The sequence below is a fragment of the Prionailurus viverrinus genome, chromosome B3 (genome assembly GCF_022837055.1).
Source record: "Prionailurus viverrinus isolate Anna chromosome B3, UM_Priviv_1.0, whole genome shotgun sequence".
In the NCBI taxonomy this organism is placed as follows: Eukaryota; Metazoa; Chordata; class Mammalia; order Carnivora; family Felidae; genus Prionailurus; species Prionailurus viverrinus.
Genome location: NC_062566.1, coordinates 77327927 through 77354336, shown reverse-complemented (window position 1 = coordinate 77354336; position 26410 = coordinate 77327927). Strand labels below are relative to the sequence as shown.

Here is a 26410-nt window from a genome sequence, read left to right as displayed (position 1 = left end):
TATGACAACAAATTATATTTAAAAAAAAAAAGTTTGTCTGAGGTTTCATTCCTGTCTTTTTACTTCCCCAAACTTTTTTTCCAAAGCAGGATGTGCAATTTACACCATGTTGATATCAATATGCAAACTAATTAAATCTTAACTTTTAAAATTATAAAATATTTCAAATATATAAGTATTGAGAATAAGAAAAACCTATATATAGAATCTTAATTTGCCCAATTTGCTTCAAACTTTGCAAAAATAGTAAAAATTACAGATATACCTTAGGCCCATTATGTGCCTTTCTAAGCTGTCATTCTTCTTCCTCTCTTCCCAAATACCAATTTCCATGAATTTTAAAATAAATTATGTATACACACACACACACACACACACACACACATATATACATCCATAATCAATATATAGTGTTCTTTTGTGGGTTTAAAAACTTGGTTTAAACTGAATCATATCGGGGCACCTGGGTGGCTCAGTTGGTTAAGTGTGTTTTGGTCTCAGCTCAGGTCATGATCTCACAGTTCTTGGGTTCAAGCCCCACGTGATGCTCCATGCTGACAGTGCAAGCCTTCTTCAGATTCTCATTCTCTCCCCCTCTCTCTTCCCCTCCCCCACTTGTGCTTCTCTCTCTCTCTCTCTCTCTCTCTCTCAATAAATAAATAAACTTAAAAAAATGTATCATATTATGCTTCTGCAACTTTTTATTTTGGCTTAAAATTGTATTTTTGATGTTCACTCATGCTAATACATGTAGTTCCTGGCCAGTATTCTTGCCTGAATATACCACTAATTTTTTAATTTATTTACTCTCCCATAAAAAACACTTTGATTTCATCAATTATTTTGCTACTGAAAACATTCTTATGGAAAAAGAATTGGCAAACTACCACCATGGGTTAAAACTAGCATGCATTTCTTTATCTTTTCTTTTCTTCTTCTTCTTTTAACATAATCTCTATGCCTAACGTGGGGCTTGAACTTACAACTTCAAAATCAAGAGTTGTCTATATACCAACTGAGCCAGCCAGGCATCCCATTACTACCTATTTTTGTATGGCCCATGAGCTAAGAATGGTTTTTACAATTTTTAATAATTGAAAATATCAAAGAATACTAATATTTTGTGACACATGAAAATTATATGAAATTAAAATCAGTGTCCATAAATAAAGTTTAATTGAAACATAACAATGGCCATTTATTTATGTATTTTCTAAAGCACATACAGCAAAATTGCATAGTTGTGACAGAGACCATAATATACTCCATAAAGCCTAAAATATTTACTATTTGTCCCTTTACCAAAACAATTTGATGACCTATTACAAAGGTCTCTTCATGTACATATGTGAAATTTTCTCTAAGATTTATTTCCAGGAGCTCATATAGTTCATAGAGTGCTAAGTTCTTCAGTCTTACCAGATTTGGACCACGAACTGTGAGATCATGACCTGAGCCGAAGTTGGACGCTTAACCGACTGAGCTACCCAGGTGCCCCTATATTTTCTTATGTTATTATTATCTAAAAACTTTATTATCTTACTTTTCATATTTGGATATAGATTCTATGGAATAAGATTTTTTAATGTAAGGTGTGAGGCAGAAATCAAGACTTGTTTTCTGTATAGATACACTAGCAAACCAATGCTATTTATTAAACAAGTCATCCTTCCTACTGACCTTCAACGCTACCTTTGTGTATAGCTTTGACCTTTAAAGCATGGGTCTCTCTTTTGGCTCTTTTGATCTATTGGTCTATCCTTTGTGCCAATACCACGTGGTCTTAATTAAAAATGTATAGTTTTTAAAGGCAGAGGAGAGCTGGAGAGGTATCCCCAGCAGGAAAGGTGTGTAAGATATGGATATAATTTGTTCATGTACAGAATCCAGAGGGAACAGCAAAATAATTTCTTTTAAATTGTCAGCATGTTGAATTCACTTTCCAATGCCCTACCGAGGAGCCATAGTTTCATGTTCACTAGAATAAACACCTTTTATCCTTAATTTCAAAAACTGTTTCTATCCATATAGGAGCTGTGAGACATCTGCTCTAAGATCTTTTTCTCTAGCAAGGCTGAAAGTTTGATGGATCCATTTACTCCCTCTTGCCTAGGCCCTTGGTTGTCACCAGGTATGTGCATTTACAGGTAATCTGATCAGGGCTAGGATAAGTTAAGAAGCTTCTGTGGCAAAGAATTTATCTTTTTGCTCTCAAAAACAACTTATCCCAATCAATTGATCAAATCAAATCTTGTTAACCATGGAGCTTTTTTTTTTTTTTTTGCACCAACCTGGTCTTCTAGGTGTCATCCCATTTTACTGGGTTAGGTGACCTTTCCTGAGCCTTCGTATTCCCTGGGGAAATTGTCTTCAAAGCTCTTGTAACACTGAGCTGTAATTGTTTCTTTACTGATCTGTCTTCCCCTGTAGATCATGAAAACCTTGGGGTTAATATCTCAGTTCTTTTTCTTTTCTTTTTTTATCTCTACTTCCTAGAAGAGCACCAGGAACAAAACTGACATATAACAAATATAACAGAATTACATATTTAAATGAAAGAATTAATTTCAGGCTCAATCAGTCATACACGTTACTGACTTAAATAGGCTCCATCGTTAAAATTTAGCCATGTCTAGAGGTTAACTATTAACTCACAAATCTGAATTTGTGGTGAGGAGTTTGCTAGTACAATTAAACTGAATATCCTGGAAGCAAAACATCAGAGAGTATTGACTATTAATTGTATAATATGATTTCTGGTAATATGAAAACCAGATACCCTGAGGAATTGTCTCAGTGTATCACACATATTCACACGTACGCATGCACACACGAGGGGAGAAAGAGGGAGGGAGATATGGATAAGTCTTATTTAAAAGTCTCCACAAATGCAGAGCTGGGCCGGCAAGAAAGTTACCTCCAGATAATGAGCACTGGGGCTGAGAGCTGCCTGAAGCATCTGACAGGCCCCAGTGGTATACAGCTTTTGGTTTTAACTGATTGCATGCAAGAGGCAGGAGACAAAACTGAGGGCTTATGTAAAGTGGCAAATCAAAATAAGATAGTGGCATAAAGCTAAGACTCTGAGAAGCGTCATTCTAATGGAAGGATGAACTTGGGGCAAAACCCATCTACATAAAGGGAGATAATTAAGAAACATGCCAGTCTCAGCTTTATTTCTGAGCAGAGTGGGGAAAAATGTTCTCTTGAGATTTCCTAATCACAAATCCACCATCCTCTGGGTACAGGCCAGAACTGACATTAGATAAACTATAGTTTTAGTTTCAAGTGATGCCAGATTGTAGTGACTTGTTTAAAAAACAAGAGAGTATCAAGAGTTCTGCCCAAAGAATGAGAGACTATAAAAAATGATCAGGTTGATCTGGTACAAAAAAAAAAAAAAAGAAAAAGGAAAAAAAATCAAAGGCAACATCTAAAGATGAAAAGTGTAACTAAGATAAGAAATTCAGGGGTGGCTGGGTGGCGCAGTCGGTTAAGCACCCGACTGCAGCCAGGTCATGATCTTGCGGTCCGTGAGTTCCAGCCCCGCGTCAGGCTCTGGGCTGATGGCTCGGAGCCTGGAGCCTGTTTCCGATTCTGTGTCTCCCTCTCTCTCTGCCCCTCCCCCGTTTATGCTCTGTCTCTCTCTGTCCCAAAAAAATAAATAAAAATATTGAAAAAAAAATTTTTTTAAAGAAATTCAATAACTGGGTTTAAATATCAAATTGTCCATAATTAAAGAGTGAATTACTAAAATGGAAGATGGAATTAAAAATCACACAGAATATAGGGGCAACTGAGTGGCTCAGTAGGTTGAGCATCCAACTCTTGATTTTGGCTCAGGTCATGATCTTGTAGATTGTGGGAATGAGCCCCACGGGAGTGAGTGACAGGGTGAGGTCTGCTTGGGTTTCTTTTTTCGCCCCCTCCCCATTTCAAAATAAATAAACATTTTTAAAAATTACATAGAATATAATTGTGCTGGTTAATTTTGTGTATCAACCTGACTGTGCTACAGAATGTCCAGATTAAACATTATTTTCAGATATGCCTATGAGGGTGTTTGGGATGAGCTTAGCATTTGAATCTATGGACTCAGTAAAGTAGATTGCCCTCCCCATGTGAGTGGCATCATGCAAGCAGGCAAGAACTTGAATAGAACAAAAATCTGAAGAAGGTAGGATTTGTCCCCTTCTTGCCTGCCTCTGCGCTGGGACATTGATCTTCTCCTGCCTTTAAACTGGGATTTACACCACTGACTCCCCTGGTTCTTAACCTTTGGACTCAGATTAGAATTACCACCAACTTTCCTGGATCTCCAACTTACAGATGGCAGATGCAGGACTTCTCAGTCTCCATAGTCATGTGAGCCAGTTCTTCATAATACATCTCTCCTTTTCTTTCATTGTCTCTCTTGATAAATATAGATATGGACATAAGTATATCTTATTGGTTATATATGTAGGGAAAGATAGATACATCTTATTGATTCTGTTTCTCTGGAGACTACTGATGAATACAGATATTAAAACATGTAAAGTTTTGGAGGCTAGAAGTCCAAGATAAAGGTTTGGTTTCTGGTGGGGTCTATCTTCCTGGCTTGTATATAGCTGTCTTCGTTTTGTGTATCTATAGCGAGAGAGACCATCAGTCCCGGTCTCTCTTTCTCTTATAAGGACAAGAGTCCTATTGGATTAGAGCCTCACCCTTTTGACCCCATTTAACCTTAATTACAACTATAACAGCCCTATCTCCAAATACAACCATACTTGGGGGCTTGGGCTTTAATGTACGAATGTCGGTGGGACACAGTTCAGTCCATAACAGTAGTCCATAAAAGTAGGCAAGACTAGGGATGCCTGGGTGGCTCAGTCAGTTGAACATCCACCTCTTGATTTTGGCTCAGGTCATGATCTCATGGTTCATGGGTTCAAGCCACAAATCTATGCTGTTAATGCAGAGCCTGCTTGGGATTCAGTCTCTCCTCCTCTCTCTACCCCTCCCCCATGCTCTCTCTCTCTCTCTCTCTCTCTCAAAAATAAATAAATAAACATTTTTTTAAAAAGTAGGCAAGACTAGATAGAAGGAGGAAGAGACTATTCAAAGACATAATAATTGAGAACTTTTAGGGGTGCCTGGGTGGCACAGTCGGTTAAGCATCCGACTTCAGCCAGGTCACGATCTCGTGGTCTGTGAGTTTGAGCCCCGCGTCAGGCTCTGGGCTGATGGCTCAGAGCCTGGAACCTGTTTCCGATTCTGTGTCTCCCTTTCTCTCTGCCCCTCCCCCGTTCATGCTCTGTCTCTCTCTGTCCCAAAAATAAATAAAAAAACGTTGAAAAAAAATTTTTTTTAAATAATAATTGAGAACTTTTAGAACTGATGTTCAGTAAACTTAAAAAATCCAAAGCAGAGGGGTACCTGGGTAGCTCAGTGGGTTAAGCATCCGATCTTGGTTCAGGTCATGATCTCACGGTTTGTGGGTTTGTAATTTTGAGCCCCACATCGGGCTCTGTGCTGACAGCTTGGAGCCTGGAGCCTGCTTCAGATTCTGTGTCTCCCTCTTTCTCTGCCCCTTCCCTGTTTGTACTCTGTCTCTCTCCCTCTCAAAAATAAATAAAGATGAAAAAAATTTTTTTAATCCAAAACTAAGTATAAATGACAATACATACATACTCAGACATATCATACTAAAATTTCAGAATACCAAAGACAACAATAATGTTAAAGGCAGATAGAGAAGACAGATTATCTACAAAGGAACCTCTATTATACTGAAAGCTAATTTCTCAGCTTCAATGGCAGAAAAAGATAATGGAATGATGTCTTTAAAATCAACTATGGGGTGCCTGGGTGGTAAGCGTCTGACTTCGGCTCAGGTCATGATCTCACAGTTTGTGAGTTCGAGCCCCACGTCAGGCTCTGTGCTGACAGCTTGGAGCCTGGAGCCTGCTTCAGATTCTGTGTCTCCTCTCTCTGCCCCTCCCCAACTTGTGCTCCGTCTCTCTATGTCTCTCAAAAAATAACTAAATGTAAAAAAAATTTTTTTTAAATCAACTACGAACCTAGAAACATTTAGTGAAACTTTTTTTAAATAATAAATTCAAAATAAAGATGTTTTCTGAAAAATTTAGACTGAGAATTCTCACTAAAAAAAGTCATACAGAATGTATTCCAGAAGAAAGAAAACAAACTCAGATCTAAGATGAAGGAAGGAACCATGAGCAAAGGAAATAGTAATAATGTGGATAAGTAAAACCAAATGTTTACTGTATAAAATAATAATACTGGGAATTAATTTATTGGGCTATAAATTAAATTACTGGAAAACAATAACACATAGGTAGGGTGGCGGATAATCAGAGTTATAAAACAAACATTCAAGCTCCTGTGACAATCTAGAAAAGGATAAATGTATGTATTGGCTAATTTTAGGATTTGTTAAAATGCATGTGAAATTTTTGAGAATAACACTGAAAGAATAGAAATAGACTACAATTTCCAATTAGTAGAGGAGGAGAAATAAAATAAAAAACTCAGTTAAAGCCAAAAAAACAGTCAAGAAACAAAGACAAATAGGGAGAGAGGAGGTGGATCAAATGGAACACACAAAATAAGATGGTAAAAAGAAATCCAAAGATCTATATGATTACAAAGGGCCACTCAGGTGGCTCAGTCAGTTAAGCTTCTGACTTTGACTCAGGTCATGATCCCATGGTTTGTTGGTTTCAGTCCCATGTCAGGCTCTGTGCTGATAGCTCAGAGCCTGGAGCCTGCTTTGGATTCTGTGTCTCCGTCTTTCTCTGCTCCTTCCCTGCTTATGCTCTGTCTCTTCTGTCTCTCAAAAATAAATAAACATTGAAAAAAAATTAAGAAATATGGTAGAACTTTCCAACTGAAATACAAAACCTGCTCTCAGATAAAAAGAAATCCATCTCTATGCCATTCACACAAGAAGTATCTATAGTTTGAGATAAAGAGTATGTGAGTCTTGATCTCAGGGTTGTAAATGCAAGCCTCATTTTGAGTGTAGAGATTATTTAAAAATAAAATCTAAAAAAATAAATAAAGGATTAAAAAAGAGAGACACCCAGTAAATGCTAACCAAAAGAAAGCAGCAGACGTGTATTACTGATAAATAAAATAGATGTTAAGGCAAAAAGCATAAACAGAGATGAAAGACATTCTAAGATGATAACATTATCCACCAAGAAAGTTTAATAATTATGAAGTTTTATGTACCTAATAAAAGGACTTTAAATTATGTAAAGCTAAAACAGACAGGACTTAAGGAGAAACTGCCAAATTTAACATCATATGGAAGTTTTTTTTTTCAATGTTTATTTTTGAGAGAGAGAAAGAGAGAGCAAGTGCATGAGTGAGGGAGGGGCAGAGAGAGAGAGGGACAGAGGATTTGCAGTGGGCTCTACCCTGAGAGTAGACAGCCTGATGAGGGGCTGGGATTCACGAACCATGAGATCATGACCTAAGCCAAAGTCAGATGCTTAACCAACTGAACCACCCAGGCTCCCCATATGGAAGATTGTAATACACTTATCTTAGTAACGGAGAGCAAAAGATCCCTGAAAAATCAGTAAAAGTTATAAGATTCAGGCACCACAATTTAATAAGCTTAGTATAATGGACACATACAGAATATGAGTTGTATCCAAGAATTAGAGACTGTGCAGTCTTTCTAAACACCTATGGAAAGAAAACTCATACTGTCCACAAAATAGATCTCAACTAATTTCAAATTAGTGTTATTAGAAAGACTATGATCTCTAATAAATTCAATTAAACTGGAAATAATACAAAAACATAACTATACATATTCTGTATACAAAATATTAAAAATACTTCTAATAACACATAGATTAGAAAATATTTCAAAACAATGATTAAAAACACTGTACATCAGAATGGGCAAATTTCCCCACACAGAGAAACTTATAGCTTTAAATGCATATTTAAAAAACAGGAAAACTAAAAATGAATGATTTAAGAAACCAAGGGGAGAAATTAGAAAAATAACACAACAAACCCAAAGAAAGTAGAAGGATATAAGAGATTAAAAGTAGAAAATGAGGGGCACCTGGGTGGCTCAGTCGATTGAACCTCCAACTCTTGATTTCAGCTCTGGTCATGATTTCACGGTTCATGAGTTCGAGTCCCACATCAGGGGCTATGCTGAGTGTGGAGCCTACTTAAAATTCTCTCTCTCTTTCCCTCTCTACCTCTGCCCTTCTCCCCTGCTCACACACTCTCTCTCTGCAAAGTAAAAAAAATAAAAGTAGCAAATGAAACAGAAAGCAAACACATAATAAAAGAACCAATAAAGCAAGAAGTTTTCTTTGAAAATACTAACACAACTGATAAACTTTGGACAAGAATAATCAAGACAAAAAGAGAAGAGGTATAAACAAGCCATGTTTGGAGTGGAGTGGGGGGCACATTACAGATAAAGCAGGAAATAAAATGACAAAAAAATGTGAATAACTGTGTCAAAAGATTTGAAAGTTTAGATGAAAGGAAAAACCCAGGAAAACATTAAATTATATCAGACTGATACTTTTACAGAATGGTATAAATTGGAAATTCACTAAGAATTCTCAGGCTCACATGAAACAGAGATGATATTTTTGATGATCTTTCCAAGATTGTTTGGATATTTCCTGACTAGAAAAAGGAGGACTGCCTGAATTTTCAAATTACATGCTAAATCTGTGATGGTAGAGTAAAAGACAAATTAAGTATTATTTAAGGGTGGGAATGGGGTGCAAAAAGGCTTAAATACCAGAACCCTATAGACCACGGAAAGCAATATCAAGTGTGGAATTAAATGAGTTTCTATTAAAAAAATGCCTCTACAACTCATTTTCTGTTCATTATTTTGTGCAATCTCACAAATTCAAGTTTTAGGCGATAGAGCATTAACTTTGGAGTTGGATGTTTTTCAGTTTGATCAAAACTGGAGTAATATCAGCTTTTCAGGCTCCCCCTCCACTTCCTGGTGCAATAAGAACTCATCACACTATATGGACTTCTTCATCACCTGACCGAGAGTTTGCACCATCTTCGCTCAATTAACTAATCAAATGACTGAGAAACAGATGAGACTGTGCAAAAACATGGGCTCTGAAGTTACAACCAGGGTTCAAATCCACCATGGAGTTTGCATGATCTTAAGAAAATTACATTAATATCTGTGCATCTCATTTTCCTCACCTGCCAAATAAATATGAGATTGTTCATAGATGGATTTAGTACAGGAAGTGTTTTTATGCAAAGTGTTTATTGTGGAGTTGATAGGTGCTCTATAATGTAGTTCTCATCCCTGACCCTTTCTCAGTTTGGGTGGGCAAAACCTATTTCTAACTAGGTATAACTTATGTACAATGAAAATGCTTCCCCCTAGGATGTGGCTTAGGGAGTTGTATGCATCACGTGTTTAATAATCCTACTGTTTGGACCAAAATGTTCAATTTTGAGAAATTTTGCATTTCGGGTTTTATCATACTTTCTAGGGGGGCTGATTAGCATTTTAAAGTCTGGATTAGTACTATAACAGAGAATTTCCTGCTTTGAAATGGCTGTGGGAGGAGACAAGAGAAGTCATAAGGCTATCCGTGAAGTGGCTGGCTGTCCACACCAATATGCCGCTGTACTAGTGTCTTGTTTGTGTGTATAAATATATGAAAAGAAACTTTTGTTTCTTTCATAACTGAACTGAACTGGCTTGCTTGAAACTTTTAAAGATATGTTCCCCTGGTGGGAAATCTATTTTCTGTCCAAACAACTGACTTCCACTAAGTTGTTCATATTTGACAAATTAATCTTTGAGTATATATTGCTATCAAGCTATATTTCAAGTCTAGAATTCCTAGGACAGTATCTCTCAACATTGATGTTTTGGGTTTCTTTGCTTTTTCAATTTTTTCAATTTTTTAAATGCTTGATTTATTTTTGAGAGAGAGACAGAGAGACAGAGCTTGAGCAGAGAGGGGCAGAGAGAGGAAGACACATAATCTGAAGCAGACTCCAGGCTCCGAGCTGTCAGCACAGAGCCCGATGCAGAGTTCAAACCCGCGAATCATGAGATCATGACCTGAGCCAATGTCAGATGTTTAACTGACTGAGCCACCAAGGCACCTCTGGTTTCTTTTAAAGTTGGGGACCTAACCTATTACTGGATTGTGAAATCACCTGCTCTGAAGGACGGCAGTGATGGTTAGTTGGTTATGATCAATATTGAAAACATATATAGAGGGATATTTAGGAAACTTTCATTTCTGTGTTAAATGTTTGAGTGTGGATGTGTGGATGTACATACACACAGTGGGTCATGATGTCAAAAGTATTTCTTACCCTGGGTCATGGTCAAAATGAGAATGAAAGCTGCTGTTCCATGTGAACTGACAGAAAGGTATGAGGCAGGGGTGGAGGGTAAGATTCTCTCCTGGTTCTAAAATCTGAGACCTCACAGCTCACCTCATACACATACACACACACAACAGACAGTTCCTGGTGTTCAAGTTTGCTTTGGAAGCCAGTTTTTGAGGACTCAGAAGGCATCATGTAAGAGAAAGATTTATCAAACCAGCCTAGAAAATCTTTCACCTGCAATGTACTATACTCAGAGTACTAAATACCCCCAAAATTGGGTGTAGCAATGTTCCATAGGGAAAATGATACCATTTTCATTTTATGAAGTGAGATACTTACTAACCTGGAGTAAAAGAGACCTAACTTGGTTGCCATAAACCTGATGATGACTTGAGTAAAGTAGTCACATCTCTGGATTCAGCTGCCTCAGGGATAAAACATCAAGGATCTTTAAGGTGTCTTCTTGCTCTGTAATATGAAGTTCCAATATCTTCCTTAGCGCCCCACCTTCGTCTGTGCAGCAGAATAGTAGTGGGTCGAGGGAATAGCACAAAATTTACAGTAAGAATAACCTGCCCAGTCTCTGGCTCTATGACATCAAGCATGTCACCAAATCCCTCTTGGCCTCCATTTCTTTATCTATAAAATATAAATAATAGCTTTCACCTATAAAAGATGAAATGTAAAAGCACGTAATAAAATATTCAATGTTTTCTTCGTTACTTCTCGAATGCCTCCTCTTTTCCACCTGCTAGCTTGTGGAGGTTGACTTTTGCTCTCCAATATGCCACCTGTACTTAAGCAGTGACTCTATAGTGAGAGAAGGGGCTTGGTGGATGGGGAAGAGCAAAAAGGAAGGAGGAGGGTGAGGGCGGGGTCCTGTCCCAGCAGAACTGAGGGGTGCTGGGGAATCCTGGTTGTCATGGAATCCCTTCAGGGCCTGGCCCTGCTGCCTCCCCAGGCTCTTTCCTCCTTCAGGACTACCCACCACCCCAACCCCACCCCCTGCATCTGAAGGGCCTCAACAACCCTGAGTAGGAGAAGGAGGACTTGGTGGAAACAGGAAAGTGAAGGAAGGCTCCAAGCTGCAGTGTTGGGGAGGGTGTCTATGGCAGCCTCTGTTTTTAAAGGACGGAGTATTTGTTGTCTCCATCCTACAGTCTCAGACAAAACAAAACAAAACAAAACAGCCTCTCCACCAACACCAGTGAGCAAATGAGATTTTTATTGGTCTCATTGAGGGAGATATGTAAGGAGGCTTACCTCACAGTGTACATATTACTTGGATGACAAAAGTCGTCAGCAGACTTCTAGGTTCTTGTCCGAAAGCTCCACGGAAGCCACCGACCACTTAGTTTCCTTCTCCCTCACCCCCCCGCCCCCCACCACCACCCGCAGTGTCCATTGAGGCTGCTTGTACCTCTCCAGGGCCTCTGTTCACCACTCTCCTTTCCTGAGACAAAGCATTTTAGTTCCTCCCATTTTGTCTTCTCAAACCTATCATTTGACAGCATCCTCAGTGGAAAAGTAAATAAACTGCTCCTGTTGTCCTGAATCATTCTCCTCAGAAATTATAAATAATAGACCAGTTTTTTTCCTTATCACACTTGTATACATGTCTGCAAAAATCATTTGTAGGTGGCATTGTTGTTGATATTGCACATCAAAGATATATGCTTTGATGAGAAAAGGGATATGGTATGAGAAGAAGCTCCAAGTACCTGAAAAGCTGATAGCAGGTCCCAGATGGACCCAGATGGTATGGCTGGTGGGCTATTAGTATGGAAATGACAGAGGGCACATCCTTTGTAATGGTCTCAACCTAGATGATCCCCATGCCCAGACTACCACCTAAAGTTATAGTGAAGTTCCATTACCCAATTCATCTTCTTACAACATTTATTTCATCAAGTCTTCATCTGCTAAAAATGAATGGTGAATCTCAATTCCCTTTAAAGGGATGAAGAATCAGGCTTGAGGCTTAATTTCACCTGTTGTCTATTTTATAATAAGGTCTTGAAGGACAGGGGCTATGTGGTACTCATTTAAGAACATATCCCATAGGTTTATCATGGTGCCCTCCAAATAAAAGGCAGCCAAACACTCTGTGTTGAAATGAATAGACTTAATATCATAAAAATACATAAAAATGCTTTTATAAATAGACTTCTATAAAAACCTAATTTTAATCAAATATTTTTTTTGCCATTTTCTACCAAGCTGTAATTCAGCTTCTAATCTAACTCATTATATGATTAAAGAATGCTGTCATTTAACACTTGTGGGACTAGAGATTAATACAGAGAATGTTGTTTAAAGGACTTTCTCTTGAAACATGGCCCAGATTAAAAATGAAGCACATTTATACAGCTATCAATGACATTGACCATGAGCCTCTTCCTATATCCACTCTCACTAGTTAGTACTCTTTGCTCTTTGCTCTTCCACAAAAATCCTGAGTTTTCTTTTTACCAATATAAAATATATTTCTGACTCAAAAGACTATTGCCTAATATGGAGAATAAATAATTTGGCCATATTATAAAAAACTTTTGGATAGCGATACTTTAAAATTTTCCTTGTATTTGACTAAAGTTACCATTCTGGAACAGGAAAATACAAATTAAACTGTCAGGTATCAAGACTGGAAATGTTCTGTTAGCCAGGAGCTGGGAAAAGGAAGATGAGAACAAAGAAGATGAAAGAAAAATTTGCCCACCTTCTAGGCTGGTTGGTGTTTCCTGTTCGAAGATGGTTGTAAAGAGATTACAGACATACCTCCTGGATTTGTTACAAGACAGAGACATCATTCTGATTTGGTCATGGCCTCACTGTCCTAGATGACAGACTTGGATTTTTGATATGAATTGTGTTCCTTACAAACTTGAGTCCTGGGCTCCAGACAGGGTCTGGACCTCAGACACTGTGTCACCCTCACTCTCGTGGACTAGGTACACTGAGTGCTCAGGACACTGAAAAAAAAAAAACAACTTTCAATACTCAGTGTTAGCAGTTACCCAAATAAAGCCCTCTAAAGCCTACAGCCAGGGTCATTTAGTTTGCTCCTACAGGTGCAGCTTTGCCCCAGGCTCAAAGATGAATTAAAGAACCCCATCACTAACTTACAGCAACTGTGAGTTAATCAAGTTTTATAGATTTTACTACCCCCAATTCTCCACACCTTGTAGAAATGAGGCCCATACTTGGTTCTCTGTGATTAAGCTGTGAATTCGAGTGGTATCTCAACACAGGTGTGTACCATGTTTTGAAAGTTAGAGTTAGGCCACTTCACTTTTATCACAGACCCACCTTACCCCCTATTTTTCTAACTGAAAGAAATGCAAGGAGGACTTTTGCTTTTATGAAAAAGTCTGAAAGTAAAAATATTGCATTCTGCATTTGTTTTGCAGTGATCCATTGTACAGGCACCACGCACCCCAGCAGCAAGAGTGGTCCTGCCAAGCTCCTTCCCCTGAAACTACACTCAGCCTGTCAGCATCGGACCACCATAGCTTTGAAGGGTGTCTGTGAGCATGTGTGCTTTGTCTCAATGTATTTTGTGCATCCCTTAGCAAGATGTTTCTTAAGGGATCAGAAAAGCCTAAGAGAGGTGATTTTTGGGGGGTCTGAGAACGCTCCAATAATTTTCCTAATAAATTCATGGTAACTGCTCACTTTACACCATCTATTTTCAGACAGCAGGGGAATCGCTACATTGTGTCCTTTCCTTCACGTTCTGCTCTCTCCTCCCTGACCAGAGTACTGTCTTACCTTCACTAATGCTCTGGGGTACTAGAATCCTGCCCTCAAATCCCAGACCCATGACTGCATCCTTGTTTTAGAAGCCTACGGCCTGCTTGATCAGACCACCATCAACAACCACCCCTGCAATCCCCAAAAGTAATCCCCAAGTAATGTGCTTACTGCTGGCTCCGCACTAAAACACCTGCCCTAACCACCAAATCGGCCCAATACCTTAAGCTTAGCCTTTTCTGCTCTAGATTACCTACTTGTTTACTAGCTAACCAGCCATTTTGGTATGCCTGGGACTGAAATGTTTCCTGAGACATGAGACTTTTCATGCCAAAACCAGGGAAGGCGCTGGGAAACCAGGACAAGTTGATCACCCTATTTTCTACCAAGTACTGATTAGAATTCGTGCCTCGACTCAAGTACTTCTTGTGCTTCGTTTCTATGTACTAGGTTATAGAAATAAATTAAAGATCTATCACTACCTGATAGATCTACATCTTTCAAGTCAGATTTCCTGGAAAGCAGATGCAGACACAGATTCATACATAGGAAATTTAAAAGGGAACACTCTGATCAACACCTGTGGGTAGTGTTGTACTGGTAAATACTAACTTGTTTCCCTGGGGTGGCATTGGTGGGAAGCCCTGATTTGTAGAGTTTGCTGATGTCTATGGTATAAATACTCCCACCATGACTGATTTTAACCTGACAATCTGACATCAATAAGCTTGAGAGATCTCTGCAAATTTATTTATTGGCTCCCATAATCCAGTACAAACTCACTCCAAGACACCACTGCCAATGGTGGAAGAGAAGAAAGCAGCATTGAAGAAAGGGAAGTGGTGGGCTAAGATATACTCACAACAAAGACCTCACTGAAGTGCATTGTGAGCTCTGAAACTGACATGGCCCTTCAGAGTTATCCCAAATTGAGGTAAAAAGGCTGGGTATTTATACCCGCATATTTACCAATAATTGGATGCTGACTACTCCCAGGAAAGGGATTGCAACATTAGGCAAAGTAGTCCTCTTTAGCCAAGGATAATTCCTGGAGAGGACTGACGGCTGAAGCCTGTCATCCTGCATTACTCTCAGAAGTTGAGTCTTTCACTGCTATGAGGAGGGGTGGGCAGTGTGGCAGAGCATCCACTGTAGTCCACACTTTTCACAGCTCAGAACCACTCCTTATAAATTCTAGAACCATTTTTCCTTTTCAGTAGATCTCTTTCTCTGGGAAAAACTTACAAGAAGAACGTTAGTGGGACAAACTATAGGCCCACTGCTGTAGTTGTTACCGAGGCCACAAGTGATACTCATAGATTCCCTCTTTTACACTCCATTCAGGATTTCCCTTGCCCTGAGCTAGCACGTCTGCTCTTTTCAGTACTTACAAGTGGCATGACTCAGATCCTTAACTTTGAGCCTCTGGTCACCATGGGCTTCTCATGTCATGGTTGCTATGCTTGCTTGTTTATTGTCAAATTTAAGCAAGAGTACCAAAACACACCGAAATGGATCACATGAGTGTCCTACCTATTCCTTCCTGGTCCCAGTGTGTAACAGAAGCTCCTCTTCCCTCTGAGGATTAAGGTTAATTACTCTTATCAAAGTAGTGAGATTATTCTTCTGGTCTGCTGGATCCCTTGACATGGAAACATAAAGTAATTGGGTGGTAGCCATAGCTTAAATTTCAATAGTGCTCTTATTGTGTAAGCATCCCCACTTTGAGAAACACAACCTCTAAATCCACAGAACCCAGGACTGTGGGAACAGGAAGAATAAATTCCCCAAAGGCCTATTAAGAACAATCCTATGATTCCTAGACTCATGTATTCTACCTATTGTTGATGGTTCACACACTCTTTAGCATTCATGTAGTGAATCCATATCAGAAAATGTATCTTTTCCAATTAAAATAAGTGACTTCCCCTCCCAGAGTAAAAGGGGCTGCAAAATAGTCAACATGTCACCAAGTCATTGATTGGTCTCTTTGAAAGATGGTACTGGGGACTCACTTTTGATCTGTGTTGCTGGAAATTTGGACAGGTTGGACATTTGGAAGGGGCATAAGTTAGTTCAGGCTCAGGATGTGGAAGCTGGCATTGTTAGGTCAGTGCATAGCCTCCAGCTCTGCCATCTTGGTAACTCTGTGTACTCATTGTGCCAGCATTGGGTAGTTGATGATAGAACTTGGCTGATGTTAACCAGTCAAGTCATTCTGGCTAATTGGTTGTTTAGTGTCTTTTCCATGGCATATGCACACTGGTGAGCATTAACATCCAATACAAAGATCTTCACATATTGTGCCCACTCCAATAAGTCCATCCAAATGTCTCTCCCCCAGACATCCTTTTTCCTAAAATTCCAATATTTATCCTCTCTTCTTTCCCTCTGATCACTTGCCACTGCCCATGAGTCTGTATATATGCTAACCTGAGTCCATTCTCTCTATGAAGGTGGATGATCAGGTATGCCACTTGAATCTCTCTGCTCACCAGGAGGATTTCTTCTCATTGCTGTCTGTTAAGGCCATGCCTAAGTGAAGCTGAGGTGAAGCTATAGTCAATTTTTGGTTTGTACCCACATTATAAGACTATCCAGTTATGAAAAAAACCTAGATTTTTTTTTTCTCTTCCATCATCTGATCATAGCCTGTGTTAGTTTGGGTTCTAAAGGAAGCAGACACCAAGACAGAGTTGAAAATGCAAGATATTTTTGAAGGTAAACCCTGTAAAAGATAATGAGAAGAGGGAGCAAGAATAAGCAGAGAAAGCCTGTCAGGCCAGTAGCTTCTGGATTGTGTGAAACAAGATAGAACCAGTGTATTCCATGGTCATGGGCCCACTCCTGCACCTCTTTTACTGTGAAGTAAATCTCTGCATTGGATGCTACATTATGTGGGATTTCATGACTCTCAAATACTCTATGAGTCCCCAGATAGTGAGACGGCTGAGGTTCTGGGGATAGGGAAAGGCAAACCCATACCTGGAATTGCTGTCTGTTCTTGTGAGAATGAACTGTTGGGCCCTTCCAGGGGACCATATATATAATCAATATGCTACCAATTGATTACCAATGTAATCAATATGCTACCAAGTTACTGATTTGTCTCCTCAAGAAACAGTGCCGGGGCGCCTAGGTGGCTCAGTCGGTTGAACTTCCGACTTCAGCTTAGGTCATGATCTCACAGCTCGTGAGTTCGAGCTCCATGTCGGGCTCTGTGCTGACAGCTCAGAGCCTGGAGCCTGCTTCACATTCAGGGTTTCCCTCTCTCTCTCTGCCCTCTCCCACTCATGCTCTCTCTGTCTCTCAAAAATAAATAAGCATTTTTAAAAAATTAAAAAAAAAAAAAAAGAAATAGTGCCATATCGGAGGCTCAGCCTTGCTGTCTCTTGCCAACAAATTGGATATTCAGACTAGCTTAGTCAGCTGAATCAGTAGCCAGGTGAGCTTTAAGTGGGAGTTATGTTATTGTGCCCACATCTCTCTACAGTGACCACTTTGCTTATGAACTCACTCTGCCACTGGGGTAACTGATGACAAAGGGTGGCTAATGTCAACTGGACAAGTCATTTCATATATTTAGTTGTTCAGTGCCTCTTCCATGGTTAATGCTTTCTGATGGGCATTATTATGTAATACAAAAAATATTCATACTTCATATCCACTCCCATATTCCCAGCTCTATGCCTCAACACCAGACCTCCTTATCTCTGATTTTCTAGTCCTTCCTCTTTCAGGCCCCTTGGCAAGATTGCCAGGCTATTCACCACTGTCTGTGTGTCCATAGATTCTCTCACCTCAGGTTACTTCTACAAAAAGTGAATGATCAGGAGCACCACTCATAGATCCACCCATTTGGAACCAATGTCTTTCAAGATCACTCCAGATGTAGCCACACATATTTTCAATTTGTACCCACTTAGTGAAAGGAAATATCCCATTTATAAACTGTGCGTGTGTTCTTTTCTTCCCTTCAGCTGGTCATAGGAGGCCTCTTATAAGGTGGTGGGTGATGCAAGAATCTTAACTACTTGCTTATTTAGCTTACTTGTGCAATCTAGAGTCCTGCTCAGGTATGATCCCACATATACTATTTCTGTCTTACAATGGATTGCTTCTGGGCCTGCCCATCTTTATGAATTGAGGGTTGATAGAACTCATTCATTATGGGCAGCTCCAGATGTATGATCACTTGGTGTCCATGTTCAATTGTTCCTTTCTCTACCAAAGCCCAGGAACATGCCAGGAGCTACTTTTCAAAAGACATAATAATTTATACTCGGATGGCATGGCCTTACTCCAAAGCTCCAGAGACCTGAATTCTAATTGTCTCTTTAAGACTTTCCATAAATTCTACATTATTATATCTTTCCCACTATTTATACCTCCAACACCATAGAGTCTTCCAGATAGCATGGCTCAAGAAGCAGAATTACATATACCAAAGCCTGTATCTTCTATGGGATTCTTTGCTATTCTGGACAACCCTGAAATCTGGCAGCCTTCCCTCTCAGTTGTTATGTGGGTTCAAGCGGAATTCCTAGGTATATAATAATGATTCTAAACCAGAAATGATTTTGCTCCCCAGGGGACATTTGGCAGTCTGGAGCCTTTTTTAAAAAAATTTTTTTATGACTAGAGTAAGAGGAGTACTACTGGCATCAATTTAGGTAGAGGCCAGGAATACTGTTAAACATTCTACAATGCACAAGACAACACCCAAGAATTATCTGTTCCAACATTCCAATATAGTGCCAAAGTTGAGAAAATCTGGTGTAGAATATGTCGCCTTCAGAGCATGATGCCTACCAGGTGATGGGCTTCCTTATCTGTAGGATCGATACAAGATGTTGCAAATTTCTCTTATTTTGGAGGAAATATCCAGCCTGACCACTGGACCCCTAAAAACCCTACTGAAGTGAGAGTACCCTGATCCTTGTATGATTTATCTCTTTCCTCTGGAGTATATTGTCTTATTAGGGACCCCAGAATACTAGCTCTCTTCTAGTCACCCTGTCTGATCAATATGACATCAATGTAATGGATCAAAGTGATATTCCAGACAATCAATTCTCTTCAAAATGTGTAACAGATATTAAGAGAACTGGCATAGTTCTGAAGTAAAACTGTAAATGAATATTGTCAGATGTACCTGAATGAAAAATGTTTCTGATTCTCTTCCCTAATTGGAGACATTCTTATTCCTGCCAATCAGTGGCCATGTAACATGTACCTGGGGACTTACTAATCTGCTCTATAAATGGTATCATGTCTAACATAACAGCTGTTATTAGGGCTACTACTTGGTTGAACTTACAGTAAGTCTACAGTCATTCTCCAGGATCCACCTGCTTTCTTCAGGGACCAGACTAGTAAATTAGAGATTTGATAGACACTATCACGCTTTGCTTTTTAAGGGTGGCACTAATCTCTGCTACTCCCATTTCTGGGATGAGATAATGTATTTTCTTTACTATCTTGTGCAAAGGTTGAAGATACCATCACATCTTGTCTCTTCCACTATAGTAAATCTTATTCCACAGGCCAAGAATCACATGATGGTTAGTCCAACCACCAAGTATGTCTATCCCATCACGTTAGTACTGGTCAGATAACTACTGTAGGGGTCTGATGAAATAGTGGACCCATTATAGGCTGGACTTTCGACAGGGTTCTTTTTGTTACTTGGCCCCTATGTACCCCCTATCCTAACAAAGAGTATAACGATGCTTTGGGATCATTAGATAACAAACATCAACTCAGACCTTGTGTCTAATATTCCTCAAAATGTAAGATCCTCCTTTCCCCCAATGTACACTCAATCATCTACTTAAATAGCCTAGGTCATTTTGGGAAATTACGGGGAAAATCTTATATACTTGCTGGGGTATTGTAGGGCCTTTCCTCCTGGAGATTTGTTCACCTTTTCAGTCAGTTGGTTTGGTTTTGTCACTGGCTCAGGTCAGGGAATCGAACAGGGATTTTAATTTTTATTGTAAGGTTGCCCTTGGCCTCTTCCTTCTCCATATTTGCTCTTTTTTTTTTTTATTTTTTTTTTAACGTTTATTTATTTTTGAGACAGGGAGAGACAGAGCATGAATGGGGGAGGGTCAGAGAGAGAGGGAGACACAGAATCTGAAACAGGCTCCAGGCTCTGAGCTGTCAGCACAGAGCCTGCCATGGGGCTTGAACTCACGGACCACGAGATCATGACCTGAGCCGAAGTCAGATGCTTAACCGACTGAGCCACCCAGGCGCCCCCATATTTGCTCTTTAAGAATATTTTAGATGTTGAGTAGCACCATCATTGAATGTTCACTCCCTTTGCCCAGAGGGTTAAGCTTTCACGGCTCTCTCTCCAACTTTGCAGATCATTATGGTAAGTATGGCTCTGCGGCTTCTAGAAGTTTAGTGTACCACCTGCTTTGAGATAATATTATCCCTATTGCTGTTAATGAGCTCAGTTCTGTGACCACCTTTCCTACCACCAACCCCAGCCTACACATGACAGAAGCCACCAATAAACTCCCTTTGATACTGGTGTCCCTTTCATAAAAACATTCCTGATGGTCTTGTGAAATGCAGGGTCAGGGAGTCTTTCTTGGTGAATACAGAAATGTCCAGTTCCTAATGTCTGTCCACATCCACCCACTAGTTGATCATTGGCTACAGGTGCCCAGGAACAGTGTGTCTTGAGTTTAAATGTAGTGAATTCTGAAAGTGCAGCAAGTGAAAACTAACAGTTGATAGGGCAACAGTAGTTGATGAGATAGGGATCAGGAATACTTGCTCATGCAACTTAATGGAGTCCTCTGGCACTAATGCCCAATCACAGACGTAACACTTCCATCTTACGATAGATTGCTGTTGGGTCCATCTGACTTATGACCTGATAGATCTGATGGAACCTACCTTATCGTAGTTCTGGCCACATGGCCACTTGATAGCCATGGTCATGGTGTCTTTTCCAGGGTGTAGAAGCATACCAAGAACTTCTTGAAAGGTATATAATTCTCTGTAGGAATGGTGTGGATTGCTCCAAAATCCTAAGAGTCTATGTTGTAATTCTCCCATTGGGGAATTCCATAAACTCCATGTTGTCTTTTCTCATTATAGATTCCTCCAATACCATTGAATGTGCTGTCATAAGGGCCTTTCTAAAAATATAGGCAACTACTTATACAAATACTTATTTGTATTATCAAAGATAGGAGTTATGGTTTTTCTCTGTACATTTTTTTATACTTCATTAATTTTTACTTTTTTCTCCCTGATGACAATTTAGGCTTCCTAACGGATGATTCAAAGCTATGAAATTCTGCTTATAATATTTGTATGCAAAGCCATAAATCTCCAAGCATGGTTACCTCCCACAATTCAGCATCCCTCAAGATTTATTTTATCTTTTAGTTCAAAATATTTCCATTCTTTACTTTTTTTTTCACCCATGAACATTTTTACAAGTATACACTTTATTTCCAAACATTTGGAGATTTTCTTATCTTGCTATTAACTTTTATCTTAACTTTTACTATAACCGGAGAACAAATTCTCTGTGATTTTAATCCTTTGAAATTTGAGATTTCCTTTGTGGTTCAGCTTATATTCAATTTTGTAATAGTTTCATGTAATTATCTACAGTTATCAGGTGTGGCTTCTAAAATAGGTTCCTTATGTCATGTTTGCTTATGTTGAAATCTTCAATACTTTTACTGATATTTTTTATTTGCTTGTCCCATGTGTTAATCTCCTACTTGGATAGTGGACTTTTCTATCTCTCCTTGTATTTCCAAAATTTGTTTTGGTTTTATTTATTTTAAACTGATAATAACAGATACTACACTTGATCTTAGCCAAAAGGCCGAGAAGCAATTTTTTTTTTTTTTTAATGCTTTGGTACTCAGTGCTTACAAATTTAGAATTGTTCTCTTCTTGCTGAATTAAACCTTTATCATTATTAAATGTTCTCTATCTCCAATAATGCTTTTTGCCTTACATTTTACTGTCTTATAATAGTATGGCAACATCAGCTCTTAGTATTTGCATGATGTATCTTTTTTATAAAGTGCTTTATACTTATCTATTGATATAGCAGTATATTTTTCTTATTCTATAAATGCACATTACAATGACTGATTTTTGAAAGTTAAACCAAATATGTATGTTCCTTTAAACATTTTGTGAAACGTACTTAAGATATTTAATTTATATTCATGACACAGCCCTATAATTATGTCCTTGTTGAATTTATCAAGATTATATTAGCCTTCTAAAATCAAGTGTTTTCTCTTTTTCAATCCTACTGAAGACTTTATAAAAAATATGTGCTATTTCTTATTTAGTAAAATTCACCAGCAAAGTCATATATGGGTCTATGAATGCATGTAAGCTTTGAAGTTATAGATTCGTTTTAATACATATCAAGCTAATGTTAGTATTTCCTACTCTTTTCATATAAGTTTTAATATGTTGTACTTTGGAGGAATTTTTCTATTTCATTCAAAGTTTCAAATATATTGGCATTCAGCTGTTTATAATACCATCTTTATCCTTTTAATCTTTCTGTATCCTTATGACTTTTGGTGGCCCTTGTAAATGTGATTTTGTCATTTTTTGAATCCAGTCGGACTTCCTGTATCATTTACTTAGAACATTAATTTTTTTTTTAATTCAATGTACTTGTTATTATGTTTGGATCTAAATGTACTGTAATACATTTTTGTCCTATGTGTCTCTGTTCTTTTTTTCTTTTTAAACATTTATTATTATTCCATTTTTTCCTTTCTTTCTTCAATGTTACACTCTTTTTACTTATCATTAACATTAGATTTACCCACATACTTACCATTGCTATTGCCTTTCATTCTTTCCTACATATCAACATTTCATCTGGAGAGTTTTATTGTCTGAAAAAGTATTCAGTACTTCATTTTACAATCATTTTCTACTTTGTCTGAAAATATCTTTGATTTTACCTTTATTCTATAAGACTATTTTTTTTCTATTGAATGCTAGGGAGATATTTCACTGCTACTTGACTTCTAATATTGTGACTGAGAAATCAGCTTTAAGTGGTACTCTTTTGTAGGGAATCCTTTTTCTATTGTTGCTTTTAATTTTTTGTTTATTTTTCAGTTTTATTATGGTATGTTTCAGTATGTGTTTTTTTTTCCTTGCTTGTCATTGATTCACAGCCCTTGAAACAGTTGTTTGTAGTCTTGATAGCTGTGGAAAGATCTCAGCCATTATCTAGTCATATATTGCTTCTTTCTCTCTCTGCTCTTCCTGGGAAATTCAATTAAATTTATGATAAGACTTTCTCTTCACTACATTTTAATTTTTTCAGTTTTTGTTCTTTTATTGTATTTTCTATTAACCACTTTCAATTCATGAATTCTATTTTCAGCTGTGTCTAATCTGCTATAAGTCAATCCTTTGAGTCCTTAAATTCAGCTAATATATTTTTGGGTTCTTTAACTTCCATTTGGTACCTTTATGTATTTTTGTAGTCATCTGCTGAAATCCTCTATCTTGACTTTTATTTCCTTGGGCTTAGCATATACAGTCTGTGTTGTTAGTTTTAATTCAGGTTGTCTGCACACATGCCTTGTTATTTTGGGTAGGACATCAAATTTGCGAAACTGTAGAAATACTTTGAGGTCTTCAAATCCAATACCTGTCCACCTACACCTATGGCAGGCCATCAGAAGTATTGTTCAGCCTCTCAGTTACCCCTTAAAGAATTGTGGTCCCAAAGGAGAGTTTATCTATCTGGGCCTTTTTTCTCCCCCTCATGCTGGCTGTAATCCTTCACCATCCTGTTAGCTTTTTTTTTTTCTTTAAAGGTTTTTTTTTGTTTTTTTTTTTTGTTTGTTTGTTTTTTTAGTAATCTCTACACCCAACATGGGGCTTGAACACAAAACTCTGAGATCAAGAGTCACACGCTCTACCAACTTAGCCATCCAGGCATCCCAATCTTGTTAGTTTTTTGATGGCCTTCAAACTGATGTTTGGAAGCAATTTTGTCCATCTTTTTTCTAGGTTTCCTAAGCTGGAGGATTGGTCCAAATGATATTACCTGGCAATACTAAAAATGGAAATTCTTTCTTGTTGCTTTAAGCCATTTACATTCTAACTAAATAGGATTCTGACTTCCTGTAAATGTAGCATAAGAAAGGTGAAGATATGTGGGAACTGTGGTAAAAAAAAAAAAAATGAAAAAAAAAACTTGTATACTAAATTTGGCTCCTTTCAAATTTCATGTTATGTTCATATAAAATTCTTATCTTTCTTTTGTGGAGAGATGGCCCTTGGAGCTATCTACTGTGCCAATTTCACTGAAGTCATTTATAACTCATTTTTGAATGTGAAACTAACTCTGCATCTTTGTTCATAGCATATTAGCCTTTTTGTATATTGTTATAGTTTCAATTTGCTAAATTGCTGGTAAGACTTTTTTTAATCTATATTCAGGAGACATTAGTCTATAGTTTTCTTCTAATATAGTTTTGGTATCAGGGTAATGCTGGCATTATAGAATTAGATGACACAATGCTCCTCTTCAATTTTCTCGAAGAGACTGTAAAGTTAACATCTGGTGAGTTAATGAAATCATGTTTACAGCAGCCTAGGAAATGTGTCCAGATGAAAATTGTTAAGGCTATTAGCTTTTTGGTGAGAATAATTGCTTAGTATAGAGCACTAGGTGACATCAATTTAAATACAATGCAAATTATTCCAAGTGGTTTTCCTTGAGTTTTGGGTTTGAAGATATTACCAAGACTGCTCAGTTGCTGTCTACTCAGTCAATGCTGAGTTTGAATTGACTGAATAACCTCAATGGATGTATTGTGGAACAACTTAAAGAGAGTTGAGAAAATGTTCAGTACAACCTTAAATGGAATCTGATCTTACAACTGATGGTGGCAAAATATAGGTGTAGAACAGAAAGAAGCTTTGTCCAACAAATTTATCAAGATTTTCAATATTAAGGCTTCAAATATGTGGTTACTCATTGTATTATTTATCAGCAGGTCCTTTATGGAAAATATTTGAACTATCATGTGTTAGCAGTATCAATGGTAGACTTCATCAATTTTTATAGACTTATCAATTGTAAATTCCGTGACTTTATCAGAAGAAGCCAAATGTCCTGATTTGCCCTTCCACACAGCAATTCAATTTCTTAGCAATGATAAAGTTTGGTTGCACATTTTTGAGCTCAGGGCCAGGACTGAAACTTTTCTGAATGAGAGGACCCACCCCAACCACCATTATTGAACACTGAATGTTTTTCAAAATTAGCTTATTGTTCTTGACTTGATGGTTTGTAATGAATTCAACCTAAAATTACAAGGCAAAGTAGATAACATGCAAAGTCTATGCTGCAGGGAATGCATTTCATGATAACTAACATTGTTTGAATCACAAGCAAATGTTCAGTTGCTCTATACATTTTCTGTACTATCAGAAATTAAAAAAAATAATTTCATCATTTCCAAATTTGTATTAGATGTACTTTCCAAGCTCATCCTATACTTCCAGCAGCAGTTTTTGGACCTTGATAAACTTACAAAGGAAATTTCTATATTTCAAAATATATTTTAACCATATGAATGTGAAATTTCCACACAACCTTCAATTGGAAATGATTAATTTGCAATGTAATAACACTTTAAATTTTTGCCAATAAAAATTTTATGGATTTCCCCCCCCCCCAAGTATCTATAGAATATCATTACTTTTGGCCTCTCGGGCTGCAAAGCTTAAAATATTTACCACCTCCTAATGTAACACTGTTTGCCAGCTATATTTCAATTAAAAATATAATAAATATTTATCATCTGGCCCTTTATAAAGTTTGCCAGTCCACATCCTAATATTTCAAACTGGCAAGTTTTTCCTGTGAATTACTTAAGATGCCCTTTCCTCAACACATTCTTAGATGTTCTCTTCAGAATTTTTCTCACAAATATATCCATATAATTTCTGAGCTACATAAAAATCTATAATGTGTAATTACACTGATTCTGTGAGAAGCTTTCTTACTTTGAATAAATAATTTTCTCTCATTTATGAACTCTTGATATATACTGGAAACTACTGCCAAGGTCTCTGCCACAGTAAATAGTGGCTCAGGTACCCTGGTCATATCAAACAATCTGTTGGGGAAAGCTTTACACACACACAAACAAATAGTTTTTTCTCCTTTGTCAATCTGCTGATGCTACTGTGGCATTTTCTAGAGAAGTTACTACAGTATGTTCTCTGA

The 26410-nt window shown here is 37.9% G+C and overlaps 1 pseudogene; it reads right to left on the bottom strand.

The window, feature by feature from the left end:
* Window positions 1–21895: 21895 nt before the first annotated feature.
* Window positions 21896–22012, bottom strand: LOC125169343 (uncharacterized; annotated as a pseudogene).
* Between the last annotated feature and the right edge of the window lie 4398 nt (window positions 22013–26410).